Below are 10,045 nucleotides of genomic sequence, written 5' to 3'. Positions count from 1 at the left end.
CTCCCCCACGGCCCCCGAAAATGCCCTGCTGCTGTGGCTCTGACTCAAGAGGAGATGCAAGATGACACCCCTGGGTTTCAAAGGTGTTTCCAACAAGGGCTCAGCTTCTTGCAAAGCCTCTGAGAAAACCTTGGCCAATCTCCTGGCTCCCCGCTGCTAGCCTCGAAATGAGGCTGCTCTGCCTGTCAGGAAGCCTATAAATCCCCAAGTCGGCAAGAAGCTGCACTCTGGAGCTGTCCCCATTGCCATTGCTCAGATACCTGGCTGCAGGCCCTGGGCCGACCTCAACCAGTCTAGAAGCTGGTGTAAATAAGCACATTTATCTCAGACAGACCTAATTTTCTGACGAAGTGGATCCCCTCGGGGACACTAGCAATCGAAAAGTCAGTTGTTCCCTATGGGACCACAGCTCTTCCCCACTTGACAGCTGATATTTAATTGATGGCTGCTGTCCTCCATAAGAATATCACATGGTGTTCTTAGAGTTCCAGCAAAATGATAACTCCTTTGTCCCCAAGGCAGGGGAGCAGTGGCTCTCCTCATATCTATCTAACCTGGGGTAAATACATGTTAGGGTAACTGCCTATATATCATTGATCAAAAATTCCAATATGTTGCTGCCCTTCTTGAAACTAGAACCAAACACAGTTTGCAGACAGGAGTTCCTGAGAGTTGAGAAATCTGGGAGAGTTGTATTACTCAGAAATGTTTCAAGTCTGGGAGAAAAAAACAGGAATCTTAGTCTTAGAGAGAAAGATCTGGAAAAATATCAGCCTGGAAGCCTCAAAGATGTGAGACGTCAGCATTAGGACAGAAGTCAGCAGCCGGGGTGGAATTCAGAGCCTCACCAAGGCCATGCAGCAAGATGTGGGGCAGACAGAGCTAGGTAGCTCCTCGGACGCTGAGCAGAGTGGCAGGCAGAAGGGAGCAGGAACATCCTAGGAAGGCCCAGGCTGCTCTGGGGAGCTCTGACGGAGAGGGGCTGTCTGACAGCCTGGCTGCCCAGATGCCTATGTTTCAGCCCAGTCCCACTCCTCAGTGGCTATCTGACCTCAAGCGAGTCCCTTGGTCTCTGTGCTTGCTGCCTTACCTGTGGCAGGAGATGGAGATGCTCAAGTAAATGACAGAAACACAAAGGTCATGAACAATACACATGAACAATACACAAGGCAGGAGCCAACCGAGAAGGGCCAGGACCACCAGCCAAGTCTCACCAGCTGAGTTCCATCTCAGGCCCTGGAGGCAGCAGCATTTACAACCACAAAGCAGCATAAATGTGGCCAGCATAAATGTGCCCCTGGGGTGGGTCTCAGGAGCTCTTGCTGGACTGATGTTGCCCTAAGAGATCCTGGCTGGGCCTCTCCCCCTCACCTCACTCCTTCCTGCTCGTGTGTTTGGGATTAACATTCATCCCTTGAACTTTTTCATTTTTCTACTGAGATGGAAACTTGGCCAGTGACCAGGCCTGGTTGTGCTCGCAGTACGGCTGGGCTTAAGCCAAACTCACGGTAATTGTAATCATATGCGAGGTGCCGGCTCACTGGGCGCCAGGGCTGGGGGAGGCGCAGGGTTGCCAGGCAGTGAGAAGGTGAGGGAAGGGCGCTGGGCTGGGCGCCAGGCCCTGAGCCGGTGTGCAGACGGTATGGCCTTGGACTCCTGCCCTCACCTCCATGAGCCTTGATTTCTTTGTTAATAAAATAAAGGGATTGGCTTATAGGAACTCTAAGGCCCCTGTCCGTGCTGTGGGAATTCAGGATATTGTGAGATTTGGACCAGATCTCATGTACTGCCTTTAATCCCCACAACTCCAGCCTGGCCTTTCCTATCCACATAGAGGGACCGTGACCAGGGTGTCACATAGGAGGGTTCCAGGTTCCCACCCCTGCCCTCCCTCATCAACCTACCTGCTTTCTCACAGGACACAGAGCAAGGAGGGGCACTACGAGTCAGCAGGAACTGCAAGTGTCACGGTCCCAGGAAGGCAAGCATGGGAGTAGCAGAAGGACTAGGATACCAAGGTGAGATGGGGATGCTTTGAGAAGAGTCTGGAAGGGAGAGGCCGAAGATTATCCAAGACAGCCTTCACCAGCTACCCTGGGGTTCAAGGGCAAACCTGATTCCCATTCCCCATGAGCCCAGGGCTGGGGCTGCCCTTCTGCTTGAGTCCACCCACTCTCCAGGGGAACACTGCTCTGCATCGCTGGGGCAGCCAAAGAATTCTTCACTCCGTGGGTTGCCATGTCTTCTGTTCACACTGCAATCTCAAAAGCCTGAGAATAAAGAACAGGCAAAGGGCTGTGAACAGTCGTTACCTGGCTAATTACTATTGCCCAAGAGCAAGGGTAACCTTGTAAAGCACCGTCTGAGAAGAGGTTATGAGAAGTTTCTCCAACTTTCCCGAACCCTTGGGGTTTCTCTCTCCTCTCTCCCTGTCTACTTCAAATAAGTTTCTGCTCGCCTCTTCCTTTGTCCATCTCCGTCATGTCCTCCCCTGCTGCTTTTCTCTTTCCCTTTTATGCCTGCTTCTCCCTATCTATTAAGAGAAGCAGAGTAGAATGATCTAGTAGAAAGAGAATGGCTTGGGAGTCAGGCAACCTTGACCTCTTTAGCCTCAGGCTTCTAATCTATGAAACTGGGAAAATGACAGTCTAACATCAGCACTGCCGGGAAGATTGAACAGGATGTTTCCCCCACATCATTTTACGTAGCTTCTTTATCTGTGCCAGTGTGTCAGTCAGGGTTTGGTTATAATACTGGAAGCTGCTCTAGATATTCCAAATACACAGGGTTTTCATACAAGGGATTTAGAGGCATTCATAATGGATGGAAGGGCTGAATTAGGGAAGATCAGGGAAGCCACTGTCAGACCTCACAGAATCAGGAAGTGCCAGGATTGCAGAGAAGGCATGGAGATCATATCAATTGCCTGCAGCACCAAAGCAGAAAGCAGACAGCGTGCAGGAGCTTGTCTGAAAGCTGCCGTCTACCATGCATCTGCCCAGGCCAATTCAGAGAAGGACTTTCTCTTGCCTTCAGCTTCTGATGCTTGTGCAAGTGCATCTTACTGCCAGAATCTAACTTAGCACCATGCTGGAAAGGAATGCTGGGAAATAAAGATCCCTGGATTTCCCTACTCTGGAAGACAGAGGACAGGCAGAGGGGAAGTGGAGGCCTGCCGAGCCTGGCAGCATCCCCATCATCAGGGCATAGTCTCCTGGTCCACTCAACCCAATGGCCCTTCCCACTTCCTCGGCTGCATTTGGCAGGAACAAAGGGTTCATATGCCATTGTGTTCTGGGAAGATGGGTAAGGGCATAGGAACAGAGAAGAAATAGAAGAGTTATTTTACAACTTGTGGAGACGTGAAAAAAGGCAGTTAAAAAATAGTTGTCTTTCCAGAGGGCACACTATGAAGTCCTAGACATATGGGATGTCAGGAGCAAGCAGCTGGCTGCAGAAGTACCCCGGGCAGGTCCTCTTCTGTGCCTACTCTCTCTATATCTGCAAAATGAAGGAGCTAAACTCTAAGGTCCCTTTCAGGGCTAAGCGCCCGTGACTCTGACCAGTGAGACAGAAAGATGATGTGCTTGGCATCCAGATGTGATGTTTCAGGTCCCCTCTCGCTGTCCCCTGGGTTCTTCTCTCAGCCTATACAAATACCCAGGTTTTCGCATCCTTTCAAGACAGACAACCAAACAAAGCAACACCTCCTGATGAGAGAGGGGATCTTATAATCCTCTCCTCAACTGCTGCTCCATCCTGCTCCTTCTTTTTACTTTCAAACCTCTTGAAAGAGTTGTGCATGCGTACACTCAAGAAGAGACTGGTGTTTGAGCCCTCTTGGCTTGCAGGTCTCAGGCCTTGGAAGGGAAGAGCTGAAGAATTCGTCCACTGGCAGGTGAATAAGGTCAGTGCTGATGTCACCTTTATGGCTACTCAGCCTTCTGGAAGAAATTGCCTGACCTTGGGGTCCTGCTGCCCAAGAGGCTGGATTTTGAGCAACGTATTCGTTTTCTAGGGCTCGTGTCACAAATTACCACAAACTTGTTGGCTTAAAGCAATAAAAGTTAACAACAAAGAAAACAAACAACCTAATTCAAAAATGGACAAAGGAACTTGAATAGAAGTTTCTCCAGGGAAGATACACAAATGGCCAATAAGCGCATGAAAATAGGCTCAGTATCATTAGTCATCAGAGAAATGAAAATTAGAAGCACAATGAGATACCACCTTCCACCTCCTAAGATGGCCATAAAAACAAAAACAATGCAAAACAAAAAATGGAGAAATAACAGGTGTCGGCAAGAATGTGCAGAAACTGGATCCCTTGCACATTGCTGGTGGGAATGTAAAATGGTGCTGCTGCTTGGAAAACAGTTGGGCGGTTCTTCAAAATGTTAAACATACAATTACCATAAGATCCGGCAATTCCATTCCTAGGTATATAAGCAAAATAACTAAGAGTTGGGACTCAAACAGATATCTGTAAACCAATGCTTATAGCAGCATTATTCACAGCAGCCAAAAGGTAGAAACAATCCAAGTGCTCATCACCAGATGAATGGATAACCCAAATGTGGTATATACATACAGTGGAATACTATTGACCAATTTAAAAGAATGGAATTTTGATATATGCCGTGACATGGATGGATCTCGGAAACATTATGCTTAGTAAAATGAACCAGACACAGAAGAACAAATATTGTATGATTCCACTTACATGAGGTAGCTAGAGGAGTCAAATTCATAGAGACACAGAACAGAATAAAGTTTGCCAGGAGACAGGGAGAAGACAGAAGGGAGAGTATTGTTTAATGGCTAGAATTTATGTTGGGCATGATTAAAAAAAAATAATAATAATGGTGGCCGGGCGCAGTGGCTCACATCTGTAATCCCAGCAATTTGGGAGGCTGAGGCAGGTAAATCACTTGAGGCCAGGAGTTCGAGACCATCTTGGCCAACATAGCAAAATCTTGTCTCTACTAAAAATACAAAAATTAGCCTGGCATGGCGGCACATGCCTGTAATCCCAGCTACTCAGGAAGCTGAGACATGACAATCTTGAACCCGGGAGGTAGAGGTTGCAGTGAGCCGAGATTGTGCCACTGCACTCCAGCCTGAGTGACAGCAAGACTCTGTCTCAAAATAATAATAATAATAATAATGTAATAAAAATAAAAAGAATAAAGAAAAAGATAATGGTGATAACATAGCCTTGTTCATGTAATTAATGTTACCGAATTTTGTACTTACAAAGGGTAAATATGATATAATGTTATGTATTTTTCACTACAACAAATGTTAAAGCAAAACAAAACAAACATAAATGTATCCTGTCACAATTCTGGAAGCCAGAAGCCTGAAATGGCAGGATTGGCCGGGCAGTGCTCCTCTGAAGGCTGTGGGGGAGAATCCTTCCGCGCCTCTTCCGGTCTCCCGTGGCTCCAGGCATTCTTCGGCTTGCGGCTGCATCATTCCAACCTCTGCCTCCGACGACATGGCCTTCTTTGTGTCTGTCTTCTCCTCTGTGTGTCTCTCATCAGGACACTTGCTATTAGAATTAGGGTCCACCCTAATAATCCAGGATGATGCCGTTTCAAGATTCTTAATTATATCTGCAAAGACCTTTTTCCCCAAAAAGGCCACATTCACAGGTTTTGAGGATTAGTATGTGGACATATCTTTTGGGAGGATCATTATTCAACCTACTGCAGTTCCCTCCCCACACACACCCCTCTCCGGGTGACTGGATGGGATGTGAGCCTCTAAGCTCAGGGCAGCTCATCCATAGCATGGCCAGCCTCCTGTGCTGTGGTGTAGACTGAGTGTAGGAGCTGGGTTGATCAAGCTCATTCTTTCTGAAACAGGAGGTGGGAAACATGGAGAGCCTGAGCCAGTTTGCAGCAGGTCCAGAAGGTGAAATGTGCTTTCCATGTGTGTCCAGTGCAAGCAGAAATTGCGAGGGAGCAGGTGCTGGATGTAAATAGAAGAAACCAATGAGCAGAAAGGAGAGTGAGGAGACACACAGTGAGGAAAGAGATGCCACAAGGGAGATCTTGAAGCCCACCAGAGAGACAGGCTGCTCCCAGGCATGGCTTTGGTTGCTGGCAGCCCTTCAGGTACATGGGAGGGCCACATGTACCTTCAAAAGTTCCCTGAGACTTTTGATTCCACTTTTGAGTGACTGACTTTTGAGACACTTGCGAAGTCTTTTCGTTGGGGCCACTAGATCCTGACCAGAACAAGGGCAGACAGACATGCCTTGTTCTATATAAAGGTGCTTCAGCCTGAGGTTACCGTGGAAGACCCTTTATGAAGACGGCCTCAATAATTCCTCCTGTATAATGTGCCCCTTTCAATGTGACTTTGCTGCTCTTCCCATCTAGCAGTAAAGTTATTTGTCCTGCCTTTGAATACGAACTTGGCAAGGTGACTTATTTTGGCCGAGGGAACATTAGCAAAGGTGATGCAAATAGAGCTTTGAAAATACTTGTGCATGGGGTTTGCCCTCTCCTTGGCTGTGATTAGAATGTAGAGACCATGATGTGAATGAGCCTGAGCTAGCCTGTTGGAGAGACCACATGGAGAACTGAGGCCTTAAGCTGGTCAACTGCCAGAAATGTGAAGACATCTTTGACCAGGCAGCCCTAGTCAAACCACCAGATAACTACAGCTGCATGAATGACCCCAGGCAAGACCAGCAGGAGACCCACCAGCTGAGCCCAGCCAAATTGCGGACCTACAAAACTGCAAGCCAGTAAAATTGTTGCTTCAATCCACTACATTTTGGGATGGTTTGCTGTAGGGTGGTAGATGTGTTCTATAGTTCTCACCTAGCCAAGCCCCCAGCACCCCTAAGTGCAAAGCCAGGCTATAGAAGCAGCTAGCAGGGGTATGTGGCAGAAGCTATAGTCTGCCACAAGCCGTCTCTCATTTGTCTTTTTAGTAATAGCACAAGTCCACCCAGCTAGAGACTATATTTTCTAGACTTCCTTCAGCTAAGTGTGACTACATTTTTACCAATGGAATAGAATGAAAGTGATATATGCAACTTCTGTGTGGCTTATTCATTTATTTATTTAGAGTCTCGCTCTGGCCTGTGTTGCTTCTTTAAAAGGAACTTGCTTGCCCTAAACTTCCTCTTCCTGCAGGCTGGAATGCAGAGCTGGTGCCAGCAAGGGTGGAGCTCTGTGACAACCTCTATGATAGGGCTACTTAAAGTCTGATTCACGGAACTGGCTACTTGATACAGTCAATGAGAAGGTGAGTACAGAAATCAAGATGAAGTGTTTACAAACTTTCATAACAAATTGACAAACTAATATTAGGCCTATTGACTATAACAGTACAAAAAAAAAATGGGATTTTAAAACCGTGTTTGGGCTGGGCGTGGTGGCTCACACCTATAATCCCAGCACTTTAGGAGGCCGAGGCAGGTGGATTGCTTGAGCTCGGGAGTTTGAGACTAACCTGGGCAACATGGCGAAACCCTGTCTCTACAGAAAAAAACAAAAACAAAAACATTAACCGGGCATGGTGGTACATGCCTGTAGTCCCAGCTACTCGAGAGGCTGAGGTGGGAGGATTGCTTGAGCCCAGGAAGTTGAGGCTGCAATGAGCTGTGATGGTGCCACTACACTCCCTGGGTGACAGAGTGAGGCCCTGTCTCAAAAAATAAATATGTAAATAAATAAACTGTGTTTGGGTTTTTTTTTTTTTTTTTTTTTTAAGTTTTAAATGTATTCCACAGAAGTACTATTACTTTATAGCAAATTGGGCAAAAAAATCTGGCTTTTCCTGCAGACAGCCTGAAAAGCACTGCTCTAGGGGATGGTGAAGTAACAAGTCGCCCTGGAACTTAGAAGCGACTTGAGCCTTGTCAGGATCCTGTCTTTTGGCCTGTCATTTTCAGCATACCACCTTTCTGTATACCACCTTTCTGTATACCACCTTTCTGCATACCACCTTTCTGTATACCACCTTTCTGCATACCACCTTTCTGTATACCACCTTTCTGCATACCACCTTTCTGCATGCCACCTTTCTGTATGCCACCTTTCTGTATGCCACCTTTCTGCATGCCACCTTTATGCATACCACCTTTCTGCATGCCACCTTTCTGTATGCCACCTTTCTGTATGCCACCTTTCTGTATGCCACCTTTCTGTATACCACCTTTTACCACAAGGCAGGACGTCTAGCAGCATGAAGGTCTAGTCTGTCCTTTCAGCCTTACATCCGAAAAGGAAAGAGGCCTTCTCTCCTTAGCTCTATTTAGAACAATTTCTGGGAAGTTTGTGGCTAGTCTGGCTCAGGTCAGATTGCCAACCTCACAACCCATCACTGGGACAGGAAGGAAGGATCATGAAAGATGGAGTCTCCCCAGGAGTTCAAGACCAGCCTGGGCAACATGGTGAGAACCTGTCTCCATTAAAAAAAAAGAAAAATGGAGGCTCCCATTGGACCATACAGCTGAGGGTAGGAGCAGCTCCACAAGTGGGTGGTGACTGCTCCCAGGAGAAGGAAAGTACAGGGCAGATGAGAGGTAAGTGTCCACCACAGGGAGTTCCCTGCTTTCTCCCAACTTCTTTCTCTTGTTCCCCAGCCTCCTAAAAAACCTTTCTACCAGAAACAGCCTTCCAGCTCCTAAACCAGGGGATGGGGAAAAGAGAGGGCAGCAGAGGCAACAGCATATGCAAAGGGCCAGAGGGGAGACGGGTCACACTACTTTTGTGAATGGAAAGCAGCTCAGAATGGCTGGTGTGTTCCAAATCCGGGAGCAGGAAGATGTGGGGCTAAAGACCAATTCTGAAGGGGGGTGGCAGGGAGTCCCCAACTGGCTATAACTTAAACAGAGGACACTGCCTGCTATGTAGAGGACTGATGGGGGGCCAGGCTGGAAGCGAGAGACCAGTTAGGAGGCTGTTGGAGTCATCCAAGAAACAGATGATGGTGGCTGAAGAGTAAGTGATGTGGAGGAACAAGACAAGTGCATTCAAGAAACATCTGGAAGGAATAATCAGCAGGATTTGGAGATGAGCTTGCAGTGGGGGATATGGGAGAGGGAAGAGTCCTGAGTGACTCTTGGGGATGCCCATGCCGCTCACGAGGAGAGGGGAAACAGGCAGACAGGTACGGATGGGAAAAATGAGGCTGGCTTCCATCGTGGACAAGCTGGGTTGGAGGTGCCAATGGGACATTCAGATTATCTTTGTTTTTTGCATACACCATTCCAGGAGCCTCTTGCCTGGTTGTGCTCCATTTATTTTTTTCTTTTTAAGTTAATCTGACCTTCAGTGGTTTTCTACTTTCTATACACCGCCATCTAAGATCTTTATCTTGGCACCTAAGGCCCTCTAAGATCTGATCCCTACCTCCTTTTTCTACCACATAGACTACTGCTTCTCTTGCGGGGCCTGTGTTCTGGCTGCATGGAACCACTGACTTTTCCCTGTTTATAGTTCGCTCCTCCACACCTTTGGTCATATAGTTTTCCCATCTTGGAGTGCCCTCCTCTCATGGATACACACACAACATTCCATTCTTCCTTGAAAGTCCAGTTCATAAGCTACTTCCTCCATGAGGCAGTCCCTGACTCTTTATATGGGAAAAATCCCATGTATTTTAAATTATCACAGTATTTTATCTAAACCTTTGCCATCTCTCCCATGTCCTATCTGCATTATATATGTAAGCTTAGATGGTGATTGATGGGCTTGGTACTGAAGGGTGTGGGGACATGGGTTATTTTGCTTGTTTAAGTGGCAGCTCTTCTGCTTCTGGTAATAGCACCTCAGTTTTCCTTTGGGGAGTTACCCTTTCTCCTGCGCTGAGCTCCTGTGCTTTAAATGGGGCTGACCCCACCGGCTCCTGGCACAGCAAATCAGCACATTTCACTCCCTGGCTGTAGTGATCAGTTCAAGGCTGGGCTCAGGACTCTTCAATCCAAGGGGAGCCTGGGCAGGACTTTGGAGGAAAAGGGCAGACGGAGGCTGTCAGCGGGGCTGTGCTAGGCAGGGATCCTTCCTTCCTCTTCCTAGCT

At 47.5% G+C, this 10,045-nt stretch overlaps 1 protein-coding gene across 7 annotated transcripts in view; it reads right to left on the bottom strand.

Annotated features, from left to right (window-relative positions):
* Positions 1 to 10,045, bottom strand: part of SOCS5 (suppressor of cytokine signaling 5) — a 171,581-nt gene that overhangs the window by 12,973 nt on the left and 148,563 nt on the right. For 4 of the 7 annotated variants that reach the window (XR_001883496.1, XR_001883497.1, XR_001883498.1 and 1 more), the window contains 2 exons: positions 2,174 to 2,270; positions 1,905 to 2,045 (listed from right to left, as the gene is read on the bottom strand). The exons of 2 other annotated variants lie outside the window; for them this stretch is intronic. The gene's annotated coding sequence lies outside the window, so the exon portion shown is untranslated. The remainder of the gene's footprint in view (positions 1 to 1,904; positions 2,046 to 2,173; positions 2,271 to 10,045) is intronic. One more of the 7 variants, XR_001883499.1, reaches the window with a different exon arrangement.

Source organism: Rhinopithecus bieti, unplaced genomic scaffold (genome assembly GCF_001698545.2).
Source record: "Rhinopithecus bieti isolate Rb0 unplaced genomic scaffold, ASM169854v2 scaffold_61117, whole genome shotgun sequence".
Classification (NCBI taxonomy): Eukaryota; Metazoa; Chordata; class Mammalia; order Primates; family Cercopithecidae; genus Rhinopithecus; species Rhinopithecus bieti.
Note: the sequence above shows the minus strand (reverse complement) of the source record. Positions and strands in the feature narration are given on the sequence as shown.